Source organism: Pempheris klunzingeri, chromosome 6 (genome assembly GCF_042242105.1).
Source record: "Pempheris klunzingeri isolate RE-2024b chromosome 6, fPemKlu1.hap1, whole genome shotgun sequence".
NCBI classification, from domain to species: Eukaryota; Metazoa; Chordata; class Actinopteri; order Acropomatiformes; family Pempheridae; genus Pempheris; species Pempheris klunzingeri.
Genome location: NC_092017.1, coordinates 18,230,446 through 18,245,778, shown reverse-complemented (window position 1 = coordinate 18,245,778; position 15,333 = coordinate 18,230,446). Strand labels below are relative to the sequence as shown.

At 39.5% G+C, this 15,333-nt stretch overlaps 1 long non-coding RNA gene across 1 annotated transcript in view; it reads right to left on the bottom strand.

Annotated features, from left to right (window-relative positions):
• The window catches only part of LOC139203296 (uncharacterized), a 34,843-nt gene that overhangs the window by 13,766 nt on the left and 5,744 nt on the right, over positions 1-15,333 (bottom strand). The window contains exon 2 of the long non-coding RNA XR_011584384.1: positions 7,265-7,354. This is a non-coding gene — a long non-coding RNA (uncharacterized lncRNA). The remainder of the gene's footprint in view (positions 1-7,264; positions 7,355-15,333) is intronic.

Here is a 15,333-nt window from a genome sequence, read left to right as displayed (position 1 = left end):
TTATGGTGTTTCAAAAAACCTGACTGTCGATTGGAAATGGGAAACGAGCAGCAATGTCCTGTGTGAAAGTCCGATGTTTCATTGACTGACCCATTCACCCCAATCTGCTGACTTCCTTCTTTGCTCCCGCCATAATTACTCCAGCCACAAGAAGGCTTTGTCACTTGTTTTCACCATCATTCCAAGCAGCTAAGATTTAAGTAATAGCTCACGACAGGCCGTGGTACGTTGTGATTATATCACAGCTAAGGGGCACCCCTTCGTTGTGATATAACCACAACATATCACTGGCCTGGAGTGAGCTATTGTTTTTGTAAAACAGTCACTAAGTATGCTAATATTAAAGTAATAGACACACTCCAGTCTAAATATGTATCTGATAGAGAAAGGCTCAGAGTGAAATTGGGTTCTGTCTCATACAAAGTGTCATGTACTGTACATGGGGGGCTTTTGTGGTAAGGTGGAGGAACAGAAGGTACATATTTAAACAGTGTCTAAACTGTTAATTCACTTCATCTAATTTGGATGTGAAACTTGGAGTGAACACATTCAAATCATAATTGTACTTCCTACTGTATTACAAAACATAGAATTATCCAAAGTACTGTTATTCAAGGCTGAAACAATTTCTAATAGTCATTTAAAACATTGGATGATAACCAGTGTTCAAGTGGTTTAGATTGAAACTCAGTCAAACTTCAGCCATTTATTTTCTCTCATTTTTCCCTTCTCACATATTCAAAGGAAGGGGTGAGGGGGGGGGGGGGGGGGGGGGGGGGGTATTGGGCAAGAGAAGTTCAGATAGCTTCAGCATAAAACATAAATTGAGGTCTTGATACACAAAATAACTTGTTTTATCTTGATTAAAATGATATGGTCTTCAAATTTTACAGCCCATTACTATTTAGCTTGGACTGTGGATAGAAATACAGTACAGTACAATGTTTCATTGTTTCAAAGTATGAAAATAGATGGCAAAGAACTGAAAGCTAGTGGAACTGAGGATAAGGTAGGTTTTAGATTATAGGTAATTTTTCTCTACCCTACAAAATAGAGTGAACTCAGTAAGTATTTTCAAAAAGTACCTGCTGAAAAAAAATCACTCTTTCTTTGCTGAGACTGAGGGAATTTGGGTTCTTTAGAGAGAGAAAAAAAAAAAGTGATGAGCAAGTTAGTGTGTCAGGCTGACGGCTTGTCTAAACGGTCCCTTAAAATAAGCTCACAGGTCCATGAATCAACCATGAAGGATAATCAAATCAAATGCAAATGTGGTTTGTGTGAATTTTTTTTCTGTTGCTGGTGCTTGATGCCCCGAGGGGCCCTGTCAGTTGTAAGGGGAGGGGCCGTACATAATGAGGGGTCACGCTTGAGGGGCCCTTTGTAAACATGCTGAGTGGGAGCCCTTTTCTTGGGGACAAGATTGTGGAATTAGTCCAAGACAAAGGGAGGTGTGAGGAAGGAGCACCCTCATCTCCTTGCACACACACAAACACACACACACACATACACACCAGTCGCCTCCTATCATCTTTGTTCTTCTGATTCTCTGTCCTTGCTCAAACCCTTTTCATTCTTGTGACTGTGTGTGTCTGTGCGTCTGTGTGTGTGTGCGTGCATGCGTGTGTGTGCAGCATCAAGTGAGGTGCCCAAGGGAGCTGACTAGGGGCTCCCTGGCTTTTGGGGTGAACACTGCATTTTCATATTGATATACTACATTTGGACATTCCTGAAAATCGAGGGAAAGGCTCCAGAAATACATTTAAAATGGATTTTTTTTCTTCCTTAAAGCAGAACTAAGGATTTTTTTTAAAGTTAAAATATGATTTTGGCTAAAAGTTTGCATGGATCATACCAGCCTTAGAATAGAGACCACAAATGCAAAGGGGTTTGGTCCTTGATATGATGTTATTTTCGATATTTCGAAACATTCTTTTTTAAAATAACGGACGTCTAAAATATTCTATTTAAACATAAAAATGTGAAAAGCAGAAATTTTGTTGAGGCAGCTCCTCTGGGAAATGAGACTCACCATGAGACTAACCTTAACCAACACAAAACCGCCAGCCTCCCAGACAGCAGGAGTTTTTTTTTTTGGTAGAACATGAGTGGTGTTTTTTTTTTTTTAGAAGAGGCTTTCACACTGACACACCTGCTGAGCCGAGACTTCACTGGAAGTCATATCAGAGGTTAGTGTTCAACTGAATGTCTTTGTGAACCATTTAAGGCATTAGGTAAAACAGCAATGGGATTAGTAGTGTTGTATTTTGAGAAAGAAGGGATTGATGAATCACACTGGTTTCACAAAGACACACTACTTGAGTCATACAGTACAACTAAAAGTTAAACCACAGAGACGGACACACTACAGTGACTCCTACTCATATGCATAAGGGTTTGCTTAGTAGATTGATAATTATTTATAGAATAATCATCAAGATAATGACAATGATTCAGAGAGAAAACTTTACTCACATACAGTTTTGAAAGCCATAAAACACACAATAAAGCTGAGGCTTATTTCCACTGCAGTCCACCCTCAGACATTTTATAGCTTTTGGAAGTCACATCTGAGGGTGCTTGTGGCATACATAGTAGCGCGGTGGGTAGAGTGTGTCATGCCCCCCAAGCAGAGGAAACCAGACAATATGTGAAAAATAGCTTTGAGCCTCCCACCTGTCTCCTAAACGTCATGGCAGGACAGTAATTTTAAGAGGGCAGGGTGATACAAAGTCAACAACAGGTTTTCTAAAACAGCTGAAGCAAACTGAACACAGTTGGAGAAGTTGAGGCCAGAGTTCATATTACTGTACGGTCACTGGATTGCGAATATGGCATCGGGCCTCACTGACGCCATATACAGTACGCTGATGCAAGATACAGTAGATGTCGTTCTCAGAATGTAAACTGTCATGATCTTTCACAGAAACTGCATGTACCATTTTTGTTGAGTAACATCAACTTACGTAACACTTCTGAGAAACTGTGTGTAAACTGACTCACAAGCGTAAAACAGAATGCAGTTTACACCCATTCGACCTTTTCAAGTTTATATGAAAATGCATAACTATTTGAAAGGCACCTTCACTGACTATGGTATGATATCTATGATAATTCTATGTGGTTGGTTGTTTTGTCACGATTATGCCTGGCAATCACAAAATAGGACATGCATTCATTCAATGCAGTAATCTATATTCTTCTCTTGTTAACCAGCTGTATTTAAAAGAGAACAAGATGTCCTGCTTCTGTAAAAAAAAAATTCTAACTTGCAAATGTGACATGGAAAAAAACTGCAAATCATAATATTAACAAAAATTAATTGAAACCAAGATTAGAAATGTCTGCTGTGCGGTCTTTATTTACATGTCCTTGAGTCTTAGAACAGGCGCCTTCAAGGAGCTAAAAGCAATGTGGCCAATTTATTTTGCATTCATCTAATATTTAGAGGGACCGCAGCTCATTTGGTTCATATAGCTAAACAAAAGCTTACTTTAACAACGTGGCACGGGTTATTCACATGCAAAACAGAAGGCCCTCTTTCAGAGCCATGTGGAAGAAGGCTTGTGCGTAATTACAGAAGAGGGGTCTCAATAGCATCGTAATTGGAGGCAACGCCCCAGTCCAGAAAGGGGCCATGGGGCTCTAAACATGTTGAGAGCTTTATTGCAATGAGGTCGTCAGTCTACTAGTCTTTAAAAACCACAATGGTGGAGAGTGGGAAACAATGGTGTGTTAACATGATTGTGCTTGTGTGTTTGACTAGGCCTGGGAGCTCCCTGTTGCCTTTTCTCCTGCTCTTCCGGTGAGGGGGAAGTGAGGCGTACTGATGACAAAAGCGACGGGTGCTTGGGAGCATAAAGGGGCTGGTTAATCATGGCCCTAAACTACAGGAAGTGTCTATTCATTGAAGCCTCAGGCAGCCAAGCAACGATGCAATGTGGGCACTAGGGTGGACTGGGCTTTAGCAGCTGGAAGGTGGCAGCAGAGGATGAACTGAGTTATGACGGGTTTACAGCATAGAGGCTTTTGGGGTTGTTTTAGAGTACAGCTGACTGAAGTGCTCCCACATTTGTTTAGGCTACCTATTAACATTACAAATGTCTGACTCTTACCGGTGTGCTTACAGTAGATATAAACAAACATATAAACGAATACAGAATCGGACATGGCTGAGACTGACATTCGTTCAAAAATTCAAAATACGTATTTGGCACCACAGTTTCACTTTATTCTCTGCTGTCATAATTCATATTTACACCACGAGCCATTTATATCTCCTCTGACTTTGAACTCAACAGGGACAGATGTGCATTTTTTCTGCCCTCAACCTCATCCTTGACATTTAAACACAACACATTTTAAGTTCTTTTCATGTTTGCGTGCCACTGCAAGAAAAATAAATAAAAATATATATATATATATAAATGAAAATAAAAATGAAGACAGCAGAAGCCATTTAAAGCAAATGTTTATTATCCAGTTTGGGTGTGCACCCATCCTGACTAACTGCTAAACAGATTTTCTGAGCTGAGAACATATTAAAATATCTTTCTGATTCTGCCGACTTGCACTAGAATTTGTAAGGCTGAAAATAATGAATTGCCTATGCCTCACGTACACAAATGCATCTCTAATGAGTAGTGTCCTACTTGTTCAGTTCATTACAGAGATTTTCTGACGCTTTCATCTTGTGCACATGCCTCCGTGTGTGACTACAAACCTTGTGTGTCACAAAAGTTGTCCGTGCTTGGTATGGGTGTGTGCACAAGTAAAGGAGGGGGGCTTGGTAGTTTGTACACATTCGTATTATCTCTTGCTGCTCATCCGGCTGAGAAGCTGGCCTTAATTACAGCTGTCTGTCTGAGTCACTAGCATGCTCCCCTACCCACACAAATAGACAGCAACAACAGGCAGCATCTCAAAGGAAAGGCAAGAGTGGTTTCGCTCGTAGCCGGAGGGCAACTTCTCCCCGCCAACGAGATACAAAGGTACCGTGGGCTCACGTCCAAATGGATCCCAAGACTCTTTTCCCTTGGGCCTTGTTGACTTCCAATTGCTGTGCAGGGGCTGGAGTTTGGATGAGCTAAATCCATTGTTTATTTTTTTTTTTAGCCTCTTGGTTAACTGGTTTTGTCCTCCCATCTCTTTCTAGCCTTTTGAAATCAGCGATATCAAATCAACTTTGAGATTTGAAATGGTGGCTGAGGACTGGATTGGAATTAGGCTGTGCGTTTTCAGAGAATGTACCTCTGTCTAATTCAGACAGTGATCATCCCAGAGGCGTTGTGCTATATCTCGTCTTTGATAGAGTCTTCATGTGTAGGCAATTTTTATTTTTCCTTAATTCGCTCCCACAGCCTGAAACTGTCGACTCAAATGAAAAACTTTACATGGGAACTGATGGGGCTTTAGTTAAACATCTGGAAAGACAAGGCACAGCCCAGCTTGTGTGGAAAGCGGGTTGAGACTATAAATAAATTCCATACATTTTCTGTGGCCAGAGCTTACCGTAGCATGCAAAGAATTTCATTTGATGTTTCCATAAAGTTATAACAAGGCTTGGATTTCAGCCAAAAAAATCTTGTTGGTTTCTCAAAATTGGCAATCTTCCTCAAACACAATGTTTTAGTAGCTTGTACTGGTCTACTTATAGCCAATAAGACCACCATAAAATGACAAACAATGTGATGACGTGCGTTTATGGAATAACACATAGAGTCAAACATTGTTTGCCACAAACCAAAATGTAACTGTTGACAAACTTAAAACAAAGTCAAAAAGCTCCCTTCGAGCAAGCTCTATCATTTGCTGGTGTTAGGAAAACAATTTCTTACTCTTTATTCCTCTGTAGGTTAAATTCTGATTTTTGTATTCATCAAAGTCTCTAAGTCTAAGAACTAAATGGGAAATGGGGGGAAAATACTTTTGCATTCTGCCAAGTAACCTTTGCATTCTCTTGCAAAATTTTGAGATTTGCCAGATAAACTTTTGTGTTCTCCCACAAAATGTTTGCGTTCTTTCACAAATGTCTTGTTGTGGTTGTTCCCTCTTTCCATGGTGCTGACCTGATCCTGAAGTACATTGACTTTAACAAAAAGTTATGCAAGAGAATGCAGACAATTTGTGAGATAATGCAAAATTTTGCTCTTGAAAACACACAGGAATGTATCTTTTTTTTCACCCATTTATTTTTTTAAATGATTTTTTAATGTATTATATTTGTCCTACCCAATTTCATCTTAGGGACTCACATTGTGTGTCTGAAGCTGAGGTTATATTTTCTTATCATCAAGAACATTTCTAGTAAAGTAACCCATGTGTAATGGTCACAGTGCTGCCGTCTTTGCTTCTGAATGCAGACATATGTCTATTTACCTATGTTGTTTTTTTGCAGAGTACAGCCTTCATTCACATGACCACAAGGTAAACATTATGAGCGAATCACTTTAAGCCACTTCAACAAATGACCAGTGCTGAAGTTTTCCTGGTGAGGACAGTCTTTCCCTAGAGCTACAGTATGCTTACCAGTATGCCTTGTATTTAACAATTTAGCTAATAATATATGATTGTATCTATCAGCGTTACCAACATTATCGATATTCTTTTTTATACAGTCTGACTTGTCTGTCAATACATGTAGCGTCACCTTGTAAAGAGCATGTTTCATGTTTCCTTATCGTTTTAATTATAACTGTAATGAAGACCAGTTTAGTCCGAGTTGATTCGAAAACCTGAGTTCTTTTCATGACAATTAGATTTGAAATCATTTTTGCTTTCCAATCTAAAAATAACATTCGAAGACTTTTATCAAGAGAAATGTACATATATCATCTGGAGTATATGTTTATCTTACTGATATTAAGACACTGGGAAAGTAATCTGGAGACCAATGCCCTCTTTTATACATTCCTCTGCATCTGTATGTGGACACATCTTTAGGAAATGTTACACAATTAAACCAATCTAGTGCATTTTATAACAAACCTTTACTGTATCTCAACCAGACAGACTTCAAACTATTCTTTACAATCATCACTGAAAAGAGAGCAAAGCAGACAGATTCACTCGAGAGACAGAGGCAAAGTGCAGCAATAGCTCAAGCAAGCAAAGGAGTAATAAAATAGGACATTCAAGTTCTTCAGATTAGAAATACGATTCTGAACACAAAATAGCATTACAAATGCCACCGTTCTGCAAGCCCAGCACCTAGAGCCGCTGATGCTGTGTTATTACTGCACAGGATGGAGTTCGTTCAGTCAGTCACCTGGTGTGAGGCGGCGGCTGTCTTTGCTCGCCCGGTCGCTCCTCTGCTCCTCTCTCACTGCATTAACAGCAGGGAGTCGTCTCCCAAAGCCTGGAAAAGACACACTCCATTAAGTCTCCTACAGGACCCAGACACAGCTCAGATACATGACGAGAAACAAAAAGAGAGTGAGAGAGAAAAAACCCAGCTCAAAGGAAATACACTACACTGTCTTTTTTGATATGGACTTGTGCTGTGTTTATATACAGCTTAAACACAACACTCAATTATCACTATGAATGTATGTGAGTGTGCAGATGCCTCTGCCAATATGTACTGAACTGTCGATACAGAGGAAAGACAGATCATGACAAGGTAGGTATGGCTTGTTGATGGACAGGCAGACAGGGAAGGTGTGAGAGTGTGAGAGTGTGTATGCATGCAGAGTATCAAATACAGAAGATGTACCGCATGTGTTGAGAGAAAAAGAAAAGAGTAATGCAGCCATTCTTTTTTGAGTTGTGTATTCCACCAGAATAGTTCAAATGCATAAGACCAGGACTTACTGAAGACATGTTACATTTAAATTTGCATATTTGAACATTATGACAAACACTGACAGCCAGTTACAAAATCTTCTATCTACAGTATGAGGAAATCCAACGATATTTCACATCAGCGTAGAAGCATTGGTTGCTTATTTTGGTTTCTTAGAGTGAAGTGATGAGATTTATCCTCTAATTCTGACTGAAGGCTTGGCATCACCCATCTCTGTAGCTAATTGCATTATTGTGGCCTGTGCACTGTTAAAAAGTTAAATAAACTACATGCCATTTTGTTGTCACGAAACTTCTATGAGGTTGACAAAAGCTCCTTTCTTACCCTTTAAATATGTAAATAAATGAACAGAAATATAAATTTGATCTAACCTACATAAGTTCCTAATCCTTCCACTTCACAGACACCGTTTCCTTGGTGTGTTTTGAACTCATATTGTCACGCCGGAGTAAACACAGTATCTTAATAATGACCAGAGCTGTGTGGATATTGATTTCTCCTATTTTGCAGGAGGGACAGAGGCAGAATCAACCTCTTCCTCATCACATGCGATGCATCAAAATAATTGGCAGTGCCCAATTATCCTGTGATCCGTGTACAAGAATATCTGACGAGCTGCCTGAAAACGAATCTCTAATCAGGAAGCCTCGGGTATGAATCACAGATGTGACGCTGGCAGGTCAAACTGTTTGGATAAAATAGGGCACCGCAACTGGCAGAATAGCAAATATATATATATATATATATATATATATATATATATATATATATATATGTATATATATATATATATATATATATATAAAGATGGGCAATTGTTTGCATCCCTTTTTAAAAGGCCACAACAAAATTCAGCACAGAAAAAGAATTCACTGACAACAAGTGCGTGCTTACGTGACTTAATCCACTGTAGTGCATCAGCAGTTACTTAACAGTCAATTACAACTGTGACCATTCATGCTTAAGACTCCACGAAGCCATGGAGCTGTGACACAAGTAGCTGTCACATCATTGACGTATCTGAGAATAAGCCATAAAGTACAGACTGCATATCATCAGGACATTTAGTACCTGTATACAGCTCAGCGTTACACCGAAGCTGATGACCAACTAAATTGTTACCACCGAGGATTGCTTTTTTCAGCATTAGAAAAATACATGTCTATCTTAAAACTAGGAAGTACAGTATTAATAATAGGCTATTTCTTTCCAAGAAAGTTACATGACTTTAGACAATAGATTATGTGGACTCTGCTGCTCATTGTGTTTGTGAGACAAAGAATGGTCAATAAGGTGAAAAACTTTCAAGTAATTAAATCTACTTTCACCACTTACTATCAGTGATGGTTTGGTTGAAGTAACCGTATAACTGAAAAGGGACACATTTATGGTTTGAGAATGTGAGCTAACAAGCTAACAAGAGGACACAACAAACAATGGCTGTGTGCGATGCTATACGACTTGAAGGTCAACTGGAAGTAAAGCCACTGACATATCAGTTTGTGGTGCCAACTACCTTTGTGTATTTTCTGACCTATTCCAGTGATGGACAGTCAAAAAATTGGCATAAAGAAAGAATGTCTCAAATCTAAACTCACAGATGACATAAAACATCAAGAAAAATGTTCAAACACTTCATGGGGGAAGGACATGGTGATAGGTCAAGCTTGAGACAAAGCGCTCAGAATGAATGCCTCACAACCATGAAATGTCGTTGCTGTCAATCAGTGGGTGAACAAGATCTAAGCTGGCATCGGCCATGTCACAAGGTGGCTTCTGTTTATGTGGACTTTTCATCCTGCTACTCCAAACAGGAACAAATTGTGAACATTGTGACAGACTATAGGGTTCAAATAGCAATCGCTCAAATTTGTTTTGGTGAACGTGACACACTAGATATATGAGATGCTGTTAAAGGAATCACGCCAGTATGATGTGTCTTTTTGTATGCAAGGAGTTAAAGTAATGTTGTTCTCCAAAGTGACTTGTAGGTGCTTGTGCAGGTGCAGGGTTCTTTTGGGCAAATAAGCTGGAGTTGATGATGAAAGATTAACACGTGACCTTGTGATTAAAGAAAAACTTCTATACCAATTAAGCTATGCCAACATGCTGTCAGGCTTTCATCACACATTGGCCAATTAGCATTTGTAAATCATTCTTAGTGGATGGTGTGACCTACTTGGAGGACTGGATGGGTGGAGATTTGCATCAGGATAGCCTGATGGCCTACAGCATGATCAGAAAATGGGTACAGAATAAAAATGGCATTGAATGTTGATAAACAATGGCTGTGAATTAAAAAAAAAAAAAAAACTGAGAAGGCGAAAATCATCCTTGATGGTTTGGAGTATTAAGAGTTGTATTTAGTAAGTCATAAGCTGATTTAATAAAATTGGGACAGAGCGACAACCACCTTCATCCTCTCTTTGGTCTGCTGCAATAGTTTCCCAGTGCTGCAAAGAAGTGTGGGATGTGTGGTAAATTAAAGCAAAATAGATCTTAGCTGTTCAAATAAACTGCATATTTGTCAGTATGTGAAGATTTAATATTGTTTCATGGTGTATTTGAACAGCCTCAGAAGGGATAAAAATGCTTCTAAAAATCAGATCAAGGGGGAAAAATGGCCCCCTTTTACCTTAAAAGCTGAACACCAATGTTCGTAAAATCTTCCCATACTTAATTGTCTTCTGTGGAAATCTTTGTCCATCTTGTGTCCAAGTATAATAAGTGAAAAAAAATTAATCAAAAAATCAATTGCAGTAAAAAGAAAAAGACGTCTTGTGTACAGAAATGCTAATAAAGAATTAAACAAGTGACAACAAGGTAATTAAAAATTCTTACTGCTTATTTTTCATCACAACCAGAAGCCTCAGCTTTTCAAGAAATAATTCATGCCCTGTGCTCCCTTTTCCTCCCTTGAATCCCACCCCTCTCCTCCACATGTTCCTTCCCTACTTGCTCGTGTTGGACTAAAAAATACACCTGCCTACCTTTATTTAAAGCTTTTCTTTTCTTACCTCCCACTTCCGTATTATAAATTGAAATTCAAGCAACACAGATGTGTAATTAAATTCATTGTCTGGCTGCCTGTGACTCTGACACTCCTCAGTGGCGGTTGGGTTGGAGAGCTACAAATAAAGCTCATTCTAATGTAGCACTCATCCAAAGTTGCTCTAGTTAACAGCCTCAACTTAAGTCGTTGAATCTAAATGCATAACACAGTGGTTAACTCCAATACATGTAATGCATACAAATATCTGTTGAGACTGCCACTGTGTGACCCTCAGTCTGAAAACATTGAATTTTCTTCCAGCGCATTATAAAACCCATCTGAGATAAATGACAAACTCTGAGTTGCAGCGCCAGGGAGGCAGAGGCTACATCGGCTTATGCTTGAGCGAGCATGTAGGCCATACGCCATGGATGCACCACACACCCTGAGGTGAGTGGAGCAGAGCGTTTTTTTTTTATATACACGTCAAGCAAGCTTCACTGCATCCTTGTGACATAGCCCCTGCCTCAGAAAGGAGTCAGCCCTGTGCTGAATAAAGTAGGCCTGATAACAGCACGGAATATGGTGAATTGTTTAGGATCAAGATAAACTGAGAAGTGGAGATCTTTGTGCTGATATGATTTTATTTTGACAAATTTCAAGTGTGCAATGTGTCCGTAAATAACCCTGAAGTACGTTAGTGGACAATTTTGAAACTACTTATGATTGATTATGTTGGGATTTCATTGTTTTCTGAAACATATTTGTGAAATTATTCAAGGACATCATTACACAGCGTATTAGTGGAAGTGACTTGCAACAAGGGAAGAGCAAGGAGTTAAATAAGATGTGATCCATCATAATAAAAGTCACACCTAAATTAAAACTAGAGACCACACCACACCAGCAGTGACGCCAAATCATGACATTGGAGAAACAGATGAAGTGTTGTAGATTTATTCAATATGCCAAAAACTGTGTTTGATAAAACTTCCAGAAATCATGGTCACTAATTTTGACGAGTGAAATGGTAGGATGGTAGGAAACGACTTATTATCTACAAAGATGTACTGCCGTGTAAATAACGGTTGGTTGCTAAAGGCTGGTATCAAAAATAAATAATTATTCTTTCAGCATCCACTACGTTACTCTGTGACTAAAATCACGTGGTAATGGAAAGTGCAGCACGTGCAGAGGTTACAGGACAATCTGTTCCTATGAGTTTTCATCTAGTCATTTACAGTCACCACAACTAACGCTAATTAGAGACCACCTCTATTGTATAATACAGGACGATCACGGCACTGAGTATGCAGGAGGTGCATCAGCAGGTGTTCAACTATCATTAACAAAACAGTAACGTCTAGCGGGAACAAGGTGACCAGATTTTCTGCTTTATATATAGGACTACACAGCATTTTCATCCTTTATCCTTCATCCCACATATGGAGACAATGTCCCAAATTCTGATTGGCTCTTGAGTTCAAAAGTCAAAAACCACTGCAGGACAGATGCTTTTCTAAAAACCTGATGCTTATCCAGCAGCTGTGAAGAAAGCAGGGAAGGCTGCTGTATACTTAATTGTTAGATATCCTGAAGCATGAAGCGTTTGGAAATGGCAGCCTCAGCAGAGTGCGATGCACTCCTGACGCCTTCTGTGCCCTTCCACTGTCAACAGGAAAGCCAGTACAAGATCAAGGTGCTAATTGTGTCTTTCTCATGCTGTTATCTCACCATCAGGCGGCTCGGTCCAAGAAAAAGTCATCCCTGTAACCTCGAAACATACTGAATATTGTTATACAGCTCTTTTAATTAATATGATGCACATTGGAGTGTATTTCGCACACATTTACCATATCGTCATCATTAATCATCACTATTGTATCTTGACTAGATGCTAATTAGAATACTACACCTTGAGCAAAAGTGTGCACTACCTCTCCGCAGTGGTATCGTGTCTAACATTGTCTCATACAAATGTATTCTTTGTCACACATTTGGTTTGTTGAAATCTAGTCACCCTAAGTGTGAGTCAGTGCTAAAGCTGAAAAGCTAACTGGCTTCCTCTTTCAGGGGTGTGTACTAACTTAGCACTATATGGGCTTGTTGAAGTCTTGTGTTAAAATGATGCTTCAGTCAGTAACACACCACAGTCTGTCTGTCCTGTCAGCATCGGAAAAAAAAACTCATCCAGAGGCTCGAAACTTGGATGTTTCCAAAAATATGTCTAAAACAGTTATATTTTCTTTTGAAATATGCACCATAGCCACATTATCATTATTGTGTTTATTCATTTACACACCAGGGTAGAAGAACTCAGTTCAGTTTTACCCGTGGCTAACCATAGTGCAAGGCTCACAGGTCTAACTCCAAAAAGTGGACCACTCAACTTGAAATAAAATTTTCTAAACGTAATATAACAATAATGTGGGCTGTGAAGTACTATAACATAAAGCCAGAGAAAATATTTGAATCAGTTTGGAGCACCAAGAGTGTACCAGGGCAGGTTGAAGTACCTTTACTGATGCAGAAGCCACAGCGCCAACAATCGAATTAAACACATTGAGGTAGATGTGATTTTCTCTGTTGCTGGGTGATGTGACCTTTCACATCTTTTGATGGGAAAGGCAAGCCAATCCTGTTTCTTCGCTAGAAATCTGTGGCGAGATTAGATGTGAAATTTGAATATGAACAAGGATATCTGGGCTAATTATAACCCCCCCCCCATCCTCCTGCCTCGTCAGCACTAAGCGACATTCAGTGGAGTAAAAAAAAACTCAGGGATGAGACGAGGAGGAGGAGGAAGGAAGATGAGAGAGGAAGAGAGGAGGGAGGAGTCAAGAGATCAATCCCTAGTTTGGGATTACGTGTGCTCAGATAACATCCTCCACCCCACCCACCGCTTCCTTTCAGGGTGAGTGTTTCAAGACTGCACTGATGCAGTGATTCCCTTACCATCTCCACACACAAACACGCACACACACACACACACACACACACACAAAAGCACCTTCGCTCATACCCTGCCCCCCCCCCATCCATATAATGCCGCCAGCCAAGTTTACACCTAGCTCTGCCGCCACGGTCTCCAAATGCGATTAGCGCTTATCTGAAGGAAGACCAAACTACCTTCATCATCGAGTTCATCATCGTCACATCCATATTCATGCTGTTCAAATCCCCTCTGGAGTAAAACTAAAGGGATTCAAGCACCTGAGAACATGTAGCGCTTAGCGGAGGAGAAAGGATTCCAGATTTCTCTATTGAGGTCACAGCACTGTATAAAAGAGGCATTTGAAGAGTTTTATTCCACAATGAGATATTCACCATGGCAAGAAAGTGACACATCTTCCCATAGAGTGATTGATTGTGCATAATGAGAACCAATCAAGTTACCTTTAAAATGATTTGAGGTGACGTGAGACTTTGCTTTGACAAAAATAATAATCATTCAACAGTCATCAGATTTTTTGAAATACTTAAAAATAGGAAAATAAAACTTGAAAATGAATTGCTTTCTGAAATATTAAAATGCTTTATTTGCAGGATTTCAAAGTTTCTGTAGCTTTCTGCAAATAGAGATGTGATTTATTTTCCTCTGGTGCATTGGACACAGAGAAGGTCACTGGTTGGGTTTAATTAGTTAAGTGAGGAAGGTGTTTTAAGCCTTCACAAATACAGTTGGTCTCCTATATGTATAGAGTCTATATTCAGACTGCAGGCTGGATCCCGATAGGTTTTTCCGCTCACCGTGTGTGGCAACACTGCTGGAGACCAGTGGTGAAATGGAAAAGAAAAACTCCAGAGAGGAACAGCATTATGAATTCATAAATGATACATTTTTAAACACTCTAAAATTTAACTGAACGATTACTCTTCTTAATATGTTAATATGTTGCATTGGCAACATATTAAGGGCCAATGCAGAAATACATTCACGTGGGGTGTTTCAGGTTTGTTGATGGGTTTCTTTCCACATTTTGGCGTTAGCATCAATTGTTTATTTGCTGGCATTTTTAACTTCTCTATTATCAGCCAAAATCTCTATCAAAAGTGCTTACTTTTTAAACAGAATGTTTAATTTTTTTCTGTAATATATTTTCCAAGTTCAGTTAGATGAACACTACTAACTGCAGAATGGGCACTGTTGCAGTCATAGTGAATGCTAAAACTGTCTGTAAAGGCTGCTGATGAGTGACGTTCTCATAAAGTTGAGCTCCAGCTAATAAGAAATGAGTGTACTGTGTCACGCAATGTACTCTACTCACAAAAAGTTAGGGATATTCAGCTTTCAGGTGAAATTTCAGGATGAACCACCACCAATATATTTCCTGGTTCAGTTAGAATTGGTATTTAAACAGTCCTCCTCATCATGCTGTTCACATTCTGACATCATGAGACCAAGACGACACCTAACTATTGATCAGCAGCACCTCAGCACTGGAGGCTTCAAACAGGTCCTCAGACAGAAGTTTTCACTGAGCTTAGAGGGTCACAGAGTGTCATCAGGAGGTTGTAACAGAGATACAGAGACTGGAAG